The sequence below is a fragment of the Symphalangus syndactylus genome, chromosome 16 (genome assembly GCF_028878055.3).
Source record: "Symphalangus syndactylus isolate Jambi chromosome 16, NHGRI_mSymSyn1-v2.1_pri, whole genome shotgun sequence".
Classification (NCBI taxonomy): Eukaryota; Metazoa; Chordata; class Mammalia; order Primates; family Hylobatidae; genus Symphalangus; species Symphalangus syndactylus.
In genome coordinates this window covers 78608296-78629078 of record NC_072438.2, presented here as the reverse complement: position 1 = coordinate 78629078, position 20783 = coordinate 78608296, and positions in this window count along the sequence as shown.

Here is a 20783-nt window from a genome sequence, read left to right as displayed (position 1 = left end):
ACAGTTTAAGAAACAATTCAATAAATGAATCTCTTCTGATGGAAAAAAAATATATACAGGGTGATACTAAATTGCTGAGAGGTGACACTTATCTTGCCCTTTCCTTAGAAAAATATCCATCGCTAGGAGAAAGATGCCCTGAGAGGCAGGGAGGTAATTGCTGGCTATTTTGGATGAGCTCAGCAAATTTCAAAATAGGAATATCAGTACCGTACATCTTGTAAGAAGAGGAAACTGAATTGCAAGAAGAGGAAACTGAAATTTATGCCAAATGTCTGGTCTTCTTTTGAAATGAAAAAAATGATAACAGAGTTTCAGGTAAAGGGAGTATGACAAAATCAACTTTTTTTGCATTTAAATTTTCAAAGATTTAATGATGTGGCATAATATTCATGTTATATTACTAAGTAAAATAAAAGGAGGTAATGAAATAGTACAGAAAAATATTATCTTTATAGAAAATATTACATAGTCACCCATATACATGGATTTTACATGTTCTGTTATCAAAGTCTATGCATATGAAATTACTTTTCTTTTAATGCTGAAATAAACTGTATTTAATTTAAATTTAATTGCTATATTTTAATTTAAATGAAGTGGTATTTTCACCAGCGTGATTTTTGTTTCTTGGCACTGCCACCACTTCTTGCTTTTGGATGGTCCCTTGGGATGACTCATTCCAGCTTGCCATCCACCATTAACCCTGTGGTCTCTGCCATGATGCTTTTGCTTGTCACCTTCTGTGACTGATGCCTACCCCTCAGAGGCTGCCTGAAGGACCCTCTGAGAAGACACTGCTAATAGTGTCCCTCATTAAACCCCAACTCCACGACAAGCGTGCTCTGTCTGAACTCTCTTAAATCTGCCATGCTCAGGAGAGAGGGCAGTGCTGGATTGCACACGGTGCTTACTGGATCAGACCTTTCCACACCACCCTGCCACAAATTGTCACTTAGGTTTCTAAGCAACAATGATCATTTCCATTGCCTACCAAATTCATAAAAGCAAGACTTTCAGCTTTTCCTTTTCAATCTCAACTATAGTGTCAACAAAGAAAAAACAAAAAAAATCCAAAAAACTGAAAAATATAAAAAAAATCCATTGTCTAGCTAAATATGGAACTGTTTAGGTCAGAGCTGTGCACACTTATATTCTGTTTAGACATTTGGTTATTTTTGTCTCCTAATAGCCACCCAAGAAAAAAGAATTTTTGAAATTAAAATAAGATATTATTCTAAGTCTTAGAATGTAATCTAACAAATATCAATATCAATTTTCTTAAACTATAATACAAATGTCTAATTCAGATTAAGATAACTTCAGCTTCTTTTCTAAAACTGTGAATATATAATTACTTCAAATTTATGTAATAGAATGGTCGTTTCAGTTGAATATTTGTTCTAAAGTAAAGAAAGGATATTGTCAATTCCGAGAAAAGAATAAATAAAAAAATGTCTGGAAGAAAATACAACAGATTGAAAGTTAAACGAGTTATCTCTGAATTATAGAAGTATAATTTCTATTTCTTTTTAAATGTTCTACAAATAACATACATTAAAATAAAAGAATGTTATTGGAATATGATTTCATATTTATATGTTTTAGAATTGTGAAAATGGGAGGGGGAATGTTTACAAATGTTTATACTTAGCCTGTCTCTTACTGCAATTTAGCATTCAAAGCAGTGGGATATGTGCTGTGGAGAAGGGTGAATATTCTGAAGCTTGAGTTTAATTTCAGCTCTAATTCTTACCACACAACTGCTAGCATTAGCATTATTTGGGCTTCTGATATCTCATCTGAAAATAGTTCCAGTCAAATAGTTCAAAGGTTTTTCCCATAGTTAGCTGATTTACTATGTTTAAAATTTTAATTAGTTAATGTTGGAGATTATAAAGAAGATCCAGTACACTGGTTGTGTGCATAGGCCAGTGCATGAACTTACTGGTGAGCTTAGTCCTCTATTGAGTGCCTTTTGATGATTAACTTTGTGTACTTAGTTCTCCTCCATGATTCTGAACATACCCTCTTATATTTCAGAATCTAGATGTGTTTTTTTTTCTCTATCTTTAGAGAAGAAGAAATTTTGATGTATAACATGTTTAGACAATTTTTGAAGTTCCTATATAATTAAATTGTCCTATTTATACATTTTCTCCCAATGCATAAATAGCTGCCACAACTGGTGTCATTTCTCACTCTGAAGTTACAATCCAGCACTCATGCTGACTTGTACAAACCGTGTACGACAGGAGAGCCACGCCACCATAGCCTCTGGAGATGCATCCTTCCTCCTTTCTTCAGCAATTAGGACAGGTTTTTATGTGTTAATGTCAAAATCAACTTTTTTTTTTAACTTATACTTTCCCCGCACATTGTTTTTTTTCTTTGCATTAGGCTGCATTACCTGATACTGCTTCAGATGCTTAGCCCCGATCAGGCAGCCGTCTCTCTTGGGTTTCCCTCCTGTTGTGATCTGCAGCCCGCTGATCACAACAGCCGGCTGTTCTTGATGGGAAATTGAACACCCCAAGGAGCCTCTGCTGGTCTGGTAGAGCAGCTAGAGCTTTTCCCAGTGTTTCTCCCATTGGGTTCTCTCTTCTTTAATTAAATATGATTGGTAATACATGTAGGGCCCTCACTGCTCCACCATTCTGTTGGGAAACCACCCTGCAATCAAGAATCAAGCCAGGTGAAATAAGAGTGATCTTTTTTTGTTTGTTTAATAGCTTCTCTAGAGACATGATTAGTAAAAGCTGTGATCATGTGTAGTAGTAAGAATACTGGTAAGTAAGGAAGCAGAAAAAAAATGCTAGTTTTTCCTCTAAAAAATCTTCAACTACATCTACAGTAGTCAAATACACTATGTAACTTCTGGTTTAGGATCATTTCAGTGTGCCTTATGTATCTCTCCAAAAAAGTACAAGTTTCTCAAGGAGAACTATATTTAAAACAGTCTGTTTCTAGGACCCTAAAAGTGTAGCTATGAAAGCCTTTTTCATACCATACTTTCTTCACTTATCTTGGTTGCTTCTTTTCAGATATGTGCAAAATATTTGAGGAGGAATAGCAGTGAGATCTCAACAGGTAATGCCTCTATAACAGCTTTAGATATGAAAGGAATTAATATTTTCACTAGTGCTTTTGTTTCCAACACATCAGAAGTTTCATTCCCTTTAACCTTTGCAATCACCCTCAGTCTTTCATTTGAGAGTAAAAAGAATATAATCTTCTTGTGAATCAAGCCAGAGTGAACACTGTTACTCTGATGACTTGAACGTGTATTTAATTTTATATAATTATTTCCCATATAAAAGTTGATTTATTTTTTTTCAGCCTTTCAATAACTGTGAATAATGGCATCTTTGAAAAATGTTGCTGCTTGCTAATTACTTTGTAACATGTCATCTAGGTTCCTACAGGGTACTTGGGCAAATACAGCCTTGTTATGTTTTGCATTCCTCCTCTGCCCCTCCATTCCTACTAGGTCACTTCTTTTTAGCTTATTATAGATATTCTGTGCATGTAGAGCTGGGTGTGTGGGCTGAGATCGCTCTGACTTTTTATATATACAGATGGAAGTGGGAACAATAGTAGCAGGTAGGTTCATGATGACAAAAATAATCCTGCAGTATTTGGGTTCAGTTTTTATTTTTTATTATATTTCATTTTTATAGTTTATTTTGCAGGTAACCAAAAGTCAGTATTTCAAAGAGTCAGGGAAAATAGAGTGCATTGATTGTCACCACCATAGGAATTCTTCAATACAAAGAATGCTGCAAATGTCCCGGACATGATGTGTTGCAAAAACTAGAAATTCATTGAGGAAATGATGGGATGTTGCCGAGAAAGATAAATATGCCTCTAGGAGGCAAAACCATCCCGTGGGTCAGGGTTCCCAAGGAGAGATGTGGCAGAAGCCAAGTAGAGCAGGGCAAGGCCAGTGGTTTCATAGATTCCTGGGCCAAACCTATAGAATGTCAATGTGTCACGGCTCTGTTGCATTAAATGGAGCTCTTCTTTCAGGAAACCAGATAATTATCCATGTTGGCTCATAGGGTCTCATACGTCATAAAATTAATATTTAACCTAGAAAAAACTTGAATGTCCATCAACACTATTATATTTGAATGAATTACAATGTATGGATACTATGCATCCATAGATCACAATTTTGTCCACATTTTTAGTATACATAATTAGGCATCCATAGTTATGAATTTTATCCATATCTATATACACAAGTAAATGTCTAGGACATTTTTCCAATGGCAAAAAGGAACAAGTTCAAAAGGTAATACTTTATACATATAATATGATTACGATTTTATATAATTACGCATATCATTATGGTTTTATAAAAACCTTAGAAAATGTCTGTGAAAAGTGAAGGAGAGAGAAAAAGAGAAAGGCATGAGAAAATAAATTTCAGTCTCTAACAATTATTTTTTGGTGGGACAGTAAAGAATGTAAGCAAATTATTTCTGAAGATATGTAATAAACCTTTCATTCCCAATTAGTAATATTTACTTTTTACAATTTCAATAAAGATGATGTGAAAATAGAAAAATCAAGTACACATCCTATTTTATTATTTAATGATATTTATAATCTTTGTGATACAAAATCTTACAATTTCTTTTAGTAAATCGATCAAACTTTTTTCTTGGATTTTGTGTTTCAACGTCTTCAATTTATTTTATGTATCAGTGATTTACAACAGAGTTTGGGCATAAATTGAGGAATATGCCTAATATCTGACTGAAGGCAACTGTGTCAAATTCATACACTCAGCATGCAGGTAACACCACTATAAACACCTTTTATAATAATCACACTGACTTGCAAACTTAAACCATACATCTCCTACTGACTATATTTTTTCGAATATAGGACATATATTTAAACGTTCTGAAAGTGCTTTAAATAACCAACCATTCAAATAAAAAGTGCATAATCTTACAAGATGTGATAGTTTTCGGAGTATCAGAAATAATATTATATGTAATTTACACCTTTGGTAAAGTGTCATTCATGTTAAGAAACTATGTAGGGTATGGGATGTGTGTGTGTGTGTGTGTGTGTGTGTGTGAGAGAGAGAGAGAGATTATCTTAACAAAGTTTAAGAACAAAGAAAGTTTAAATGATTTTTCTGGCTAAGGATACATTCTCAGTGCTTATGACTTCTCAATCAAAGGATTATTAATGAATCCGAAACGGTTACAACATTGAATCTAAAATGATCTCTTATATTCTCTTCATGAAGTTGTAATTTATATTTCATTATGCATTAAAATTAATAATAGTACATTTTAGACATTTGTTACACTTGAGTTAATATAATTATGTAGTCTTTATAAGAAATGCTACCCACCACTCTTCTCCAACTCCTATCACTCCATAAAAAAATTAACTGATGATTTGAAAAGAATGATACATGCAGATGCACACACACACACACACACACACACACACACACACACACAGAGGGTGAAGTTTAATTTTTAAGTTACAAAATCATGCATGGTGTTCATTCTTTGTGTTGAAAATATAATCAATTTTTCTAGTTCTGATTCAGATGAATTAGTTCTTCATAAGCTTTGATGGGGATATCGCTTAGTAGATTAATGTAACTTCAGCCCATTACACATAATGGTGGTCAAATTAATTCACTAAAACTTTGACCACATTCTAGATAGTAAAGCAAGAAAAAATTAATCAGCTTGGGGCTTTGCATCATATTACATGTAGAAGTGAATCATATGAGTGTAAATTATGCACATTATTTCTATGCCATTTCAAAATAGTAGAAAGTAGAACGTGCAGTTTCACCAGTGTAAATTATGTAATTATTGGAGTGTTTCATTATATACCAATTCTATTACAAAATAATCAAATGGTTATAACAAATTGTGCAATCATGTTCCTTATCACTGAAGGAAATGTACTTTGATACATTCATTAATGAGAGCACTTTAATTTCAACTTTTCAAGAAAGAAAAGTATTACAAAGGCATTTGGTAAATTAGGTTAGCAACGTAAGTATAGTTAATTTGATAAATTTTAGTCTGTTAAATGTGTTAGTTGAGAAGATATTATGAGATGAATCCAAAGATGCCGTCATAAATTTGTTAAATTATGTTTAGAACATATATTTATTTATGACTTTGATTCAAGACCATTGTATTCACAGTTTCCACTATTTCTGATTCACCAACTTTGGATGTATCCCACTGAATATGACAGAACAGTGGAAAGCATTGAAGAATAAACCAAAAGGCCCTCTAATTTCAGACAGATGCTCCCCTCAGTCTGTTTAAAACTTTGAGCAATTCACGTAATCAAATATCTTTCTTAAAGTATAAGTGGAAATAGAAGAATAAACATCAAAATTTGAATAAATTAAATGGCAGACAACCCATGAAAAATGTAATTTTTCTAGAGCTCTTGACAAATATCTATCAGAGGGTAAGAATGCTTTAATGTTATTAAAATTAAAAAGAATACCAAGCTTTGGTTTCCACATTGTCTATCGTTTACTCAGTATCAACCTGTATTTTGAACATGTGCTATATTTATGTAACACTTGTGTTTCATTACCATCTTCTCAGTCATCTATTCACTCATCCATGTATTAACTAATGCATTCGTGCTGTATCCTAAAATATTAATATTTGTGCTATTCTTGAACATCTTTATAAATATTGTTCTACTCACCTTGCTCTAGATGAATTATGGTTGACTTGCTGAAAATGTGGAGATTAAAGCCATAAATATTGATATTTTGACTACTTACATAAGCTCATGAAAATAAACTATAAAATACCAAGAGAATCAAGAAATAATATATTCTTTTGAAATGAAAATAAAAGTATACCTTTAGCTATCTCTGCTGTTCCACTGGAGACTAGATGAGCGATTTGTAGATTGGCAGACAAGAGAAATAAGTGGGTCATGGCTTTAGATGAGGTCACAGCAGGAGCTGAAAACAATAGAGTTTCTCAAGTGATCAAAGGAATAAAGAATAGAGACAAGGATAGGCTGCTGAACGAGATTCATCAAGCCTCAGAGCCCAGTGGAGCTGAAGCTGCATCTGCACATCACCAACTAGCATTGAGGGTGCACCTCTTGTTTCCCATTGTTATCTACTGGAGCTATTCTTCCCTTTGTAGTAGGTATGACCTTCTTCCAAGAGCTGGCACCAAGTCATGTTTCTTGCATGTTATGGATCATGCAAGAAAACTACCCCTATGTCCTGAGACTTGGCTAAGATAATTCAAACCACCCTGTTTGTACATCTGCCTCACCCTGCTTGTTTTTAATCACCCAGGAAATATGAAATGTCATTGCAGAAGTGTTTTTAACTATGAAAGACTCTGATGAAGAGCAAAGGAAAAAATCACATCTCCTTATTAATGAAACACTTTCTTATTGCTCATTCAATAAATATATTTTGATCAACTTTATATCTAAACCTTGAAGGAACAAGCAACACTATGAGAATAAAGCCCTTGATCCTAGAGTTGTGAACTGACTACTGCCAACAACCTGAGTGAGATTGAAAGTAAGTCCATCCCCAGCAGATAAACCAATGCTTGAATCCTGTTCACAAAAACTATGAAAGTAAATATGTGTTGATTTACAGTAGTAACTTTATGGCAATAAATATATATTGTAATAAATAATACATTTTCTCAACTTTTTCATGTTGAGTTTTTCATTAATAGTGACATTGAACTGACAGCCATTCATGAAATGTCCCCCATTGCCACTTTAAGATGCTTACTACTGAAATGCATGCCTCATACTCATATACAGAAATATGTCACAACACTGCAAACAAAAACAAAAACATCCAACAAGCTTCAGGATAATATCTTTTTGAAAATTAAATCATAATAACATCTGGTTTGAAGCAATACTTATTTATGGCTTATGACTCTATGACTATTTTATGTAGTCTCCAGACACAGATGCAACCCTCCCCCACCCAACATTTATTTTTAAGTTGAGACTGATAATAGAGCATACAAGAGAATATTATAAGCCATATTACTCATATAATGAGGCTTTTGGGGGAGAGCAGGGCAGGAATAGCTTTGAAACCGGTCTAAAAATGGCTCAAGAGTGCATGGAAAGGAGCCTGCTTGGAGTTTTTATGGTGGGCACAGAGTGGGGCCAGGGCCAGCTCTCCATCCCTGTGCAGGGGATTATATGGTTTGATTTCCTGGCAGCTCCACAGGAGGGAACACACGGATAATCTCATCAGCTTTCCCAGATTAGAGGCAGAAGTGGGAGAGGGAGGTTTGAGACTTAAAGTAGTGACCGAATATCCAAAAATGGAGTTAACTTTGTTGAAATAAGTTGTGTGTTTTTTGGTTTTTCTCTGCTCTCTTTTGTGTCTGGAGTTACCTGTAGGCAGCTCTGCTGAATGCTGGTGGAGAATCCACACACCTGGAAAACTGAGTTCCTCCAGTAGTTTTACAATGGTAGTGTAAGGAATCCAAAGGGAGAGGTGAAACACTCAGATATTGGAGGACTGTGGTTTGGAACTGGAACTCTACAACTTCGCATTTTATTAACTGAATTAAGTTATAAGTTCTGGTTAGATTTAAAGGGTGGAGCAGTCATTTTCTTCATTAAAAAACCATTGCAAAATCAAATGGAAAGGGGCACAATTACAGGGAGTGGGATAATTGGAACCATTCTTATAAACAATTTACTACAGAGCAGACTCAAAAAGAAAAATTTGTGTTTCGCTTTATTGTATACAAATTTCAGCACGTGGAATTCAGCAGAAACAAAGGGAAAAGCATCAGTTTACACGTGACACTCTGCCCCTGATTTACAGTATCAGGATTGTACTAACCAGAAATTTGAGTAGCCATCTTTTTGCCATGGAAGTTAATTTTCACTCACTCTGATATCTTCCTTGAAGAATATTGAATAACAGTACATGACAAACTGTGGCTGAGTCCTTTTAAATTAAACTACTCAGAAATAGCAATATCCAAGGAAAAGAATGCTGAGCAGGGCTAGGGAACAGTGAGATTAATAGAACCCTTAATCAAACTAAGAGTTAGCAACACAAAAAGTAAGATTCCCTGGAGCAGTATATCAATGGATTGCATTTTCTTATGTATTTGATCAATTCAAATAATTAGAAAATGAAGCAATCGTTTTAGGGATTTCCCTCCTTTGCAGTGCATGTCTGAATTCAAAGAATGTATGCTAAAAGTAAAAATTTAATTGGTCAAACCTTAACCTACTTGAAGTTTACGATTTAATAAGGACTGTCACTGTAATACCATAAATTAAATCTAAGCCAAGTTCAAGCTTCACAGGCTGTCCATTGGGAAATACAACGTGATGACCTCACTTTATCAGGAAATTACTGACATGATACATATGATCAAGGAGCTTCAGAACAGACATTTAAGCGTAAGTTAATAGATTATTTTAGAAAAAAAGGAAAAGATAATTTGACTTAAAAGACAATCTGGAATATTATAATAGATAAATTAATCTATTAAACAGGAGCCTATTAATGGCAAATTAATAGCAGCAGTCTACAGAAAATTGAAAATAAGAAAAGACAGCCCATGACAATTATTTAATGATGTCCTGGAAAAACTAGAAGAACAATAAATAAGTGACAAATATTGGCTAGTTGTTCTAATTAACGGATTATATGGTTGTCTACCTGGAAAGAATACAAGTAGCTAAAATATCATTATAACATATATAATATTATAAAATTTTGGTGCATTACTTTTTATAACATATAAATACAAAAGCCAATAGCTCTCATTTACATTATCAATAAGATCAAATTTAAATATGTTTATAAAAAGGTATAAACTGAAATAGAATGAATATTTCACGCATTAGAATAACCTAAATAGGAGGGTTTTTCTAGAAGTTATTTCCATCATGGATATACAGTACTGATCAAAGTATAATAGAACAATGTGATTGAACACGTACCTAAATGATACTATAAATATTTCTGAATCAAATGTCTGTATAGATCTATTATATTACCATAACCCTAATATATTTATCAATTATGTAATGTTATTCACAACTCAATAGAGGCATAAAAAGATAGTAGAAACCAAACATGTTTGAAAAATGCAGAATATTTGTACTACTATGTATTTAAATATATTATTGCCTTACAAAAATTAAAACAATATTTTACTGAAACAAAATATGTCTATTAGAACAATTAAAATAATAGAAATTATAGTAACAAAGTATGTTTAATATGAAGTAAGATAAGAGAATGTATTCATTTGTACACACATACATAGACCTAGACAGACACACACCTAGACTGTGACAGTGTTTTAAAATGGATATTATTCTTCTATTTTATATAATAAGTACATAATGTAATATGACATTAAAAGAGTCCATGAAACAGTGCAATTTATTATTTGTGCATACTGAGCCTTCAGACAATTTTAACATTATTATTTATACTCTGTTATTCATTTTTTCTATAATGAATACAAAATTTTACACTTTCATTTCAAAAAATAAAATTTTAAAATAAGACTTATTGAGAAAAGTAATCATATTTGAAATATTAAAGTACAGTTTAATTATCTGAAAAATACAAAACCAAGAGATTAGATGATTTTGCACCTGCATAAGAAAATATTATGCTTGCAGAATTCCTTAGTTTGAGACTGTTTGAAATATGTACCTTTTCCTTTATTTATATTCATATCACAGACATATATATCATAGAAAGGAAAAAGAGGCCTACAAAGTGAACAATTTCCTAGGAAATAAAATAAATTTGAATGTTCTAAGAATGGAATTCATTTTATAAACTAGTGGCTCTCAAAGTGTGAGGCAGAATCCTTTGAGACAGACTCAAAGTCAAATCTATTTTCACAATAATACTAAAATATTATTTTTTGGTTTAACTCTTATTGTCCCAAAATTGTAGCTAGAGTTTTCTAAAAGCTACATGACGTGATAGTTTAATTGCTCATATGATGTGTGGAGTTTGTGAAGTATTGGAAATTGTGTATTCTTATGTGTATTTCTGTTTCCTAGAATATTCTGAGATAGCAGTTGGATAGAGGGAGAGATAATAGAGAGATATAATTATTATTAATTTTTTTTTTTTTGAGACGGAGTCTCGCTGTCGCCCAGGCTGGAGTGCAGTGGCGCGATCTCGGCTCACTGCAGGCTCGGCCCCCGGGGTTCACGCCATTCTCCTGCCTCAGCCTCCCGAGTAGCTAGGACTACAGGCACCCGCCACCTCGCCTAGCTAATTTTTTTTGTATTTTTAGTAGAGACGGGGTTTCACCGTGTTAGCCAGGATGGTCTCGATCTCCTGACCTCGTGATCCGCCCGCCTCGGCCTCCCAAAGTGCTGGGATTACAGGCGTGAGCCACCGCGCCCGGCTGAGAGATATAATTTTTAATGATTAACTCAATTTTCTTTCAGAGTTCTTATTGTGCTCTTACTAGCTATTTTTAATTATAACAATTATCTCTATAAACTCATTATCATCAAATAAATATTTAAAAATCCCAGTGTTTCATATACCTGTGAAAAATACAGCAATAAATACAGTTTTCTCATTTTACAATATATTTAAATTTTTTTCAGAACTTTTATTTATCTAAAGGTGTTATTTCATAATTTTAAGTATATTTTCACATAATTAAAAATAGATAATTTGTGTAAAAGAGAGATTAGGCCAGGCATGGTGGTTCATGTCTGTAATCCTAGTGCCTTGGGTGACTGAGGCAGTAGCATCACTTGAGGCCAGGAGTTGGGCACCAGCCTAGCAACAGAAAGACCCCAACTCTACAAAAAGTAGACATTAATGGGTATTGTTGTGTGTGCCTTTAGCCCTAGTTACTGAGGAGGCTGAGGTGGGAGGATTTCTTGAGCTCAGGAATTCAAGGACACAGTGAGCTATAATCGTGCTGCTGTACTCCAGCCTGCACAACAGAGCAAGACCTTGTCACTATTAAAATAATAATAATAATAATAATAAAATGAAAAAATAAAAAGATAGATGACTTGCATCATCTATGTCTAATGATTCTGACACAAGATGAAATTAACACATCTGCGATCTCTACATTAAACATAAACATGATCTTTGTTTAAAAACTCAAATATGGTTTTATCTTTTCAAATGAGAAATAAGAAAGCCACTGATGTATCTTACCAGAGTGTAATTTATGTCTTGACGTGTGCACATCTTTCCAACTTTCTGTGTTAAGAATTAGGAAGTACACTTCAAAGACTTCTGCTGTTTGTATCTAGGAAAAGTATAGGTGTAACTGCATTGTGAGCTGAAGTAGAAAATGTTTTTTTTCAAGGAAGACCAGTTTTATTGAAATAATGACTTGACAAATAATGATAAAGGAGAAAATATTCGTATTTTACGAATATTTTCTTGAAAATATAAAATGAACCACTATCTTCCAGGAAAGCTATTTTCCGTGCTCCTTGCTAATAACAAAATAAATGTCTTGGGAAAAAATTAAAGTTTTGGAAACTGTGAGCTAATGACATTTAAACGTTCTTTAAAAATAAAATTTTTATTTTTGATAAGTAAACTTAAAAATAAAATTTGTGTTTTTGATTGATTTCTTTGAAATCAATGGTGATATTTTAAAATGTGATGTCAACTTTTGAAAGAACCGTTTAAGTTGCACAATATTTTCCAAAATAACCAATGACAGAAAAGTACATGGGTAGGCCGGGCACGGTGGCTCACGCCTGTAATCCCAGCACTTTGGGAGGCCAAGGCGGGCGGATCAAGAGGTCAGGAGATCGAGACCATCCTGGCTAACACAGTGAAACCCCGTCTCTACTAAAAATACAAAAAAAATAGCCAGGCGTGGTGGCGGGTGCCTGTAGTCCCAGCTACTTGGGAGGCTGTGGCAGGAGAATGGCGTGAACCCGGGAGGTGGAGCTTGCAGCGAGCAGAGATGGCGCCACTGTACTCCAGCCTCCGCGACAGAGCAAGACTCCATCTCAAAAAAAGGTACATGGGTAACAGATCCATTCACAGAGGAAGAGACATTAATTTCAATATATTTCAATATAATTGAGTATGGAGTTATTATATTTTCAGATTCCACTTCTCTAGTTTTAGCTTATATCAGATAAATATCTACAATGATCACAAAAGGTTATAAATTGCTGTTCCTTTTCCTGAATTTCCTTTACATCCTTCAGTTCATACACCTTTTGTAAGAAATTGAAGGCACAAATGGATATAAGAATAAAGCTATCCTGTATTGAGCCAAACTGAAGTAGATTTTCTATTCTTTTCTTTTCTTTTTTTTTTAAAACGGAGTCTCGCTCTGTCACCTAGACTGGAGTGCAGTGACGTGATCTTGGCTCCGCCTCCTAAGTTCAAGTAATTCTCCTGCCTCAACCACGCGAGTATCTAGGATTGCAGGTGCGCGTGCACCACCGCACCCGGCTGATTTTTGTATTTTTAGTAGAGACAGGGTTTTACCATGTTGGCCAGGCTGGTCTCTAACTCTTTACCTCAAGGGATCCGCCTGCTTCCGCCTCCCAAAATGCTGGGATTAGAGGCGTGCTCTAGGGCACCGGTCAAGCACATTTTCAAAAATGTAAAGCAATATCATTCCTGTTAGTAATTTTTTTCTTTTCTTTTCTTTTCTTTTTTCCTTTTTTTTTGGAAGCAGTCTTGCTCTGTGGCCCAGGCTGGAGTGCAGTGGCATGACCTAGGCTCATCGCAACCTCCACATCCCAGGTTCAAGCGATTCTTCTATCTCAGCCTCCCAAGTAGCTGGGATTACAGGCATGCGGCACCATGGCCGGCTAACTTTTGTAACGTTAGTAGGGATGGGATTTCACCATGTTGACCAGGCTGGTCTTGCACTCTTGATCTCAGGTGATCCGCCTGCCTTGGCCTCCCGAAGTGCTGAGATTAAAGGCATGAGCCACCGCACCGGGCCCCTCTTAGTAATTTTTTGTTGCTTTATAAAAGATAGTTTTTAAAATGTGTTACGTTAGTAGGTAGTAGGCTTATTGGTATTTTAAAATTAATTTATAAATAAATGTTTTAAAAACATTAAATTATTTATAATAATTAAAAAACATTTATTTATAAATACATGTTCTAAAATTTTAACATTTTAAAATTTCCATTACAATTAAAATTGATAAATATATACTACATGGGTATATTGTAGATGTATATATTTATGGGATACATGAGATATCTTGATACAGGCATACAATGTATAATAATCACATCAGGGTAAATATATATCATGTGTGGTATATTTATTAAAATAAATGAAAATATTAAAATGATTATAAAGATATTATTACTCTTAAAATTTATGATTTTAAGAGTAAAGTATCTACGTATATTAAAAAGTATTTTCACTTATCACGTCAGTTGCGGGAGCATTTCAGTTGGTATAGGAGTCTATGTGTATTTCCTATGGTAGGTTAAATCTACATTTTATGTTTAATACCAATCATTTCATAATGATATCACAGCCTTTTAACTAAAACATTCTCTATATCATTAATGCAAGTATCAAGCAAAATATCTATGCATTCTTACATTATGTCATTTATATTGTGGCTGTTTTAATCTTTTACATACAAAATTCTTTCAGCAAATATATATTTTAAATCAACAGTTCTCAAAATTTTTGCCCTTGGGAACCCTTCCCATTCTTAAAGAGAGAAAACAATCCCAAAAATGTGTTTACTATATTCTTTTTGTTATTTTAAAGTGTACAATAAATTATTGTTGACCGCAATCACTCTGTTGTGCTTTCAAATACTAAATCTTATTTATTCTTTCTAACTATATTTGTGTATCCATTAACCACCCTCACTTCCGCACCCACCTCACTACCCTTTTCAGCTTCTGGTAACCATCATTTCTGCTCTCTATCTCCATGAGTTCAGTGGTTTCAATTTTTAGCTTCCACAACAGTGTACGAACATGCAGTTTGTCTTTCTGTGCTTGGCTTAATTCATTTAACATAATTTCCATCTATGTTGTTGTAAATGACAGAATCTCATTTTCTTTTATGGATGAATAGTACTTTTTTCGGTATACATACCACATTTTCTTTGTGCGTTCATCTGTTGATGGACATTGAACTTGCTTCCAAATCTTGGCTATTGTGCATAGTGCTGCAATAAACACAGGCATGTAGCTGTATCGTTGACATAATGATTTCCTTTCTTTTTGGTATATACCTAGCAGTGGGATTACTGGATCACATGGTGATTTTACTGGTAGATTTTTGAGGAACTTCCATACTGTTCTCCATAATGGATATACTAATTTGCACTTTATCAATAGTATATGAGGGTTCCCTTTTCTACCTCAGACACATCGCCAGCATTCATTATTGCCTGTCTTCTGGATAATAGCCGTTTTAACTAGGATGAGATAATATCACACGGTAGTTTTGAATTGCATTTCTCTGATGATCAATGGTATTGAGTACCTTTTCATATACCTATCTGCCATTTGTATGTCTTTTTTTGAGACATATCTATTCAGATTTTTTGCCCAGTTTTAAAACAGATTATTAGATTTTTCCTATTCAATTTTTTGAGCTCTCTATATATTCTGATTACTAATTTTTTGTCAGATAGTTTGCAAATATTTTCTCTCAATTTTTGGATTGTCTCTTCACTTTGTTTCCTTTGCTGTGCAGAAGCTTTTTAAATTGATACGGTCTTACTTGTACATTTTTGTTTTGGTTACCTGTGCTTTTGAGGTATTACTCAAAAAAATCTCTGCTTAGATCAATGTCCTGGAGAGTTTTTCCAATGCTTTCTTTGAGATGTTTCATAGTTTGTGGTCTTAAATTTATATCTTTAATAAATTTTGATTTTTTTTTTGTATATGGTGAGATAGGGGTCTAGTTTCATTCTTCAGCATAGGATATCCAGTTTTTCCATTACCATGTATTGAAGAGATTGTGTTTCCTCCAATATATGTTCTTGGCACCTTTTTCAAAATGATTTCATTGTAGGTGTGTGGATATTTTTCTGGAACCCATTCCATTTATCTATGTGTCCGTTTCTGTGCCAGCATCATACAGTTTTTGTTAGAATCGCTCTATAGTATAATTTTAAGCTAGATAATGTTATTTCTCTTGTTTTGTTCTTTTTGCTGAGAATGGCTTTGGCTGTTCTGGGTCATTTGTGGTTCCATAAAAATTTTGATATTATTGCTTCCTATTTCTGTGAAGAATGTCATTGGCGTTGTGATAAAGATTGCATTGAATCTGTGGACTGTTTTTAGTAATGTAGAGATTTGAACAATATTGATTTTTCCAATTTATGAAGATGGAATAACTTTTAACTTTTTGTGTCTTCAATTTCTTGCATCAACATTTTATCATTTCATTATTGAAATCTTTCACTTTTTTGGTTAAGTTTATTCCTAGGTATTTTGGTTTAAATGTAGCTATTGTAAGTGGAATAACTTTTATGATTTCTTTTTTAGATTGTTTGCTGTTGGTGTATAAAAAATGCTACTGATTTTCATATGTTTATTTTGAATCCTACAACTTTACTCAGTTTGTTTATAACTTTGATATTTGACTGCCATAGCCTGTCTTAAAAAAGAGTAAAGGTAAAAATAAAATAAAATTTAATGATATTATTGAAGTTCCCATCATAGATGGTTAAAATAGACTCATAATGGAAAAAAAATGTTATGCATTTAGATTGTTTTAAATGTAGGACTAGTCAATATCTACCAAACATGGGCTAAAAATTAGGGCTACAAGTGAGTTTTTAGGAACAATGTAGCATGCTCTAGTGTGAAGGAAGTTCACCTTTTATTGGGCTGTGATTTAGCTTCCAACCTCTTACTCTCAGGCTCATCTCACTATCCATTGTTGTTACCAATACAACAGTGTATCTAGGTTGTGTTTGCTATAGAATGACTCAGTTTGCTGTGTTGCCTCCAAAACTCCAACTCATTGTAAAGAGTTTTTCAAGCATTTCTGCCAGTTTTGCTGATGATAGTGCTATTTTTGTTTTTTAACCTTACTGTTGCCAACGTATTTTACTCAAAGAGATAATTTTAATTTTTATTCACTCTTTATTATACATTCTTCACTAGAGAGAAACATAGGTTTAAATCTGATGATGATTGTGCTATGGAAGAAGACAATCAGAATACTAGATACTGATTATCTTAGAATCTTCTCTGACACCTACCTTCTGCTTTTGTTTCCTTGAACCAAACCTGTGCTTCATCTGGGCTTTTCCTGTGACATCAGGTCGTTGTTGGATGAGTCTTTTGGTTCATTCTAAATAGTGAGCATCGTTAAGTTCTTCAAAAATGTCTATAGGTATCTAAATTATTGGTAAATGCTATTTAGACCTAGTGTTTAAAAAATACAATTACCTCTAATGACTAGGAGTAAGCAAGTGATTTTGAAGCTTGTGTTTCAATGTATCATGTAATATGTGTTTTATTGGTGTATGAAAAAATAACTTTCTAAAGCAGGTATAACTGCCCTTTCTTAAATATATTTGCTGTATTTTACTGGCTTTGTGTTGTTGTTGTTGGTTGTTGCTGCTGTTTGAATATTTGTTTTTATGTTCTGATAGGCTAACTCTATACGAAAAGGTTAGATTATTTTCGTTTAGAACACATACCAATTACCTTTGTTATTTTACTAAAAAAAATCTGATCTATATTAAGCACTAATAATGATAGCTTTTTGCAGCAGGAAATTCTAAAAAATCAATTCTATAATTTTTTTCTATTAACTTTGGAAACATAAATTTGATATACTTACAGATTAAATAACATACGTAGCATGAAAACAGGTTACAAAATATAATGCAATTATTGCTCTGAGCCTATAAGAATTAGAAAATTAATGAGATCACAGAGGTTATTTCATAAATTATATTAATATTTTATTTGGTTGGCCAACATTTTGGTTAACACTTTTGAAGTCATCTTCCCAAGTTAGAGGACCCTATAATGTTCTTTCAGTGTACTGTTCTCTTCCGGTAGCAACAGTATCCTCTTTTTAAAGAATGATTAGTTTATATGGGACAGGAATCATTTTTCCTTAAGAGTTTGATATTATCTATGCAGATCTTCACAATGCTCTAGTTCTTTGTGTGAGAATCTTTCTAGATATTGCTTCAATTTCTTCTTGATTGTCCTACAGCACTTATTTCTCACTCATTAAGTTATTTAAGGGCCATTATTCTGTCTATCACATAAGAGCTGAAAGAAGGGCCTATAAATAAATAAGTAGAATGAAAACAAGTTTTTGTCCACCACAGTCTTTGAAAGAGCACTTTTTAATTCCAACCTTGCCTTAACACATCATTTTCCCAGTATTATGATTGGTAGTTACAGTGTAACAAAAACATAAATTTATTAGATAAGAGTTACAGTGAATGGTAACATACAATTATAGCTTCCAGGAAGTATATTAAAATATTGGCATTTTGTGAAGAGTTATATTCCAGAGACACTAAAGTATTTCTGTATTTAAGTTATGTGCATGAAGAAAAGTGCTGATATGATAGTGATGTTTGCTCAATGTTCTTTGAAGATGCAGGGTTTCTGAAATGGGACATAAGTTGGCTATTTGTTGTGATTTGAAAAATCTGTGTTCCATTTCTGTATAAATGTCACTTTTGTAAACTTGGTTGAGATATTTTCTCATAATAAAAATCAGGAAATAAGTATGTAATAGTTACTCCATATCTAACTGCCATACTGTCAATAGAATACCTGCTACATATGGCACTAATTATGTATATATTGAATGAATGATTGACTGAATCTCATGAGAACTCATTTTGCCTGAACATATGCTATAAAGATTAATTATATGAAATGTGTTACGTTTTTCAAGGGCATTCTATCTATGTAAACAAACTGAGCTTATTGCTCTGTCATTTAAATATGGCATTAGGCTAATACAGTCATCTCAGCTTTCTCTGGTTCTAAGATTTGGGGTCACATGCCTAGTAAACCAATAGCTAAATGAGACTGGAATTTGATTGTTTTGGTAAATAAGATTTCAATTAGCTTCTTCAGATTATATTATTCAGATGTGGGGGCTTATTAATATACAGTAATACTTTGGTCAAATTTTCTAATCTATGCTAGATTTGTCTCTGATCCAAATTTTGGATTTTAGATTTTAGAGATCAAAGCTATTCATTTGGACAAATCCATAACTACCTTAGGAAGTTTAAGGTTCTCTATTCAACATTAAATGGAATCCATAAAATATCATATAAGAAAGAACTGACCCTATGATTATGAATCCAAGACTGGCTTTCCAAAAAGCACCATATTTCAGTACTGATAAGCATACAGAGCTGATTAACATAGTGATTAAGAATTGTTTATTCCAATCAAATTATATTAGAGCCAATAGAAGCCAATAAAATAGCCTATTATGTAGTGATTGTTAAAGAGACCTAGGGTTGTCTATGACTCACCCGATATTTTGAGAATCACTTAAAACTGGCAAAACAGTTAGAGCTCTTATGGTGCTCTCCTGGTAGCCTCGCAGAGTCTACCAAATTTAAAACACAGTATTCATATTAGGCGAGGAGTTTTCAACAAATGTGTGCTGCAGTAATATGAAAGAGAAAGAGAGAGAATGCGAGAATGAGTAGGACAACAGTGTGGAGATGTGTGTATATATATGTATATGTATGTGTGTATATATATGTATATGTATGTGTGTATATGTATATGTATGTGTGTATATGTATACGTATATGTGTGTGTGTGTGTGTATTTCCACAATTCCAGTAAAGGAACGTTTTATTTTGGTTTAAGGCACATAAAACTCAGAAGTCTCCCAAGAGAACAGATTCATATTAATGATATGTATCCATTACTTACCTAGGCTTTACAGGTTTGTTTCGACACTAGTTTGGAGGAAGAAGGAGAGTTATATACAGATGAAAGCAGACTTTCATATAAGTCCTTTGCAGTTAAAATGAATACCTACTCACATCCTACAAATGCCCTACAGTATCATTGGCTTTTCTAACCTATAATATCCAACGTGAGAATCATGCTCTACAGAACTCAAATGCTCCAAATTGGCCTATCACATAAAAATAAATTCAGTGCTTATGCATTTGTTTATTGTGTTTATAAACAGTGAGCTTAAACCAGGTACCTAAGCCTGGAATTGAGGTGGATCTTTGCATATGTCATACCCTCCAGGCAACAAGAAGCTGTTTCATTGTTCAGTGTTGATCAATTATGTCAACCATCATAGGGAAAGAATATTGACTCAATATTTGTTTTCCAATTAAATTTTCTGAATTACAAGTCAGAGTTATTTAAGATCAACAATAAGGAATTTAGGCCCGCATTATATCCCGCCTGGAAAAATTACAATTATTATGGAGCAAGTTCTCTGAATTTTAGCTAACACCAAAAATAAACTTTCCAAAGAGTCAGATATTTTTATTTAGTATTTAATTAAATTCAATGCTATCTAAATCGGAAAACATTATTTATAAATTCTTATATGATATAGTTTGGATTTGTGTCTCCACCCAAGACTCATGTTAAATTTTAATTCTCAATGTTGAGGGACCTGGTGGGAGGTGAATGGATCATGGGGGCAGATTTTCCCCCTTGTTCCCATGATAGTGAGTGAGTTCTCATGAGATCAGGTTATTTAAAAGTGTGTGGCACTTTTCCCTTTGGATTCTTTCTCTCTCATCGCCAAGTGAAGATGTGCTTGCTTCCGTTTCAC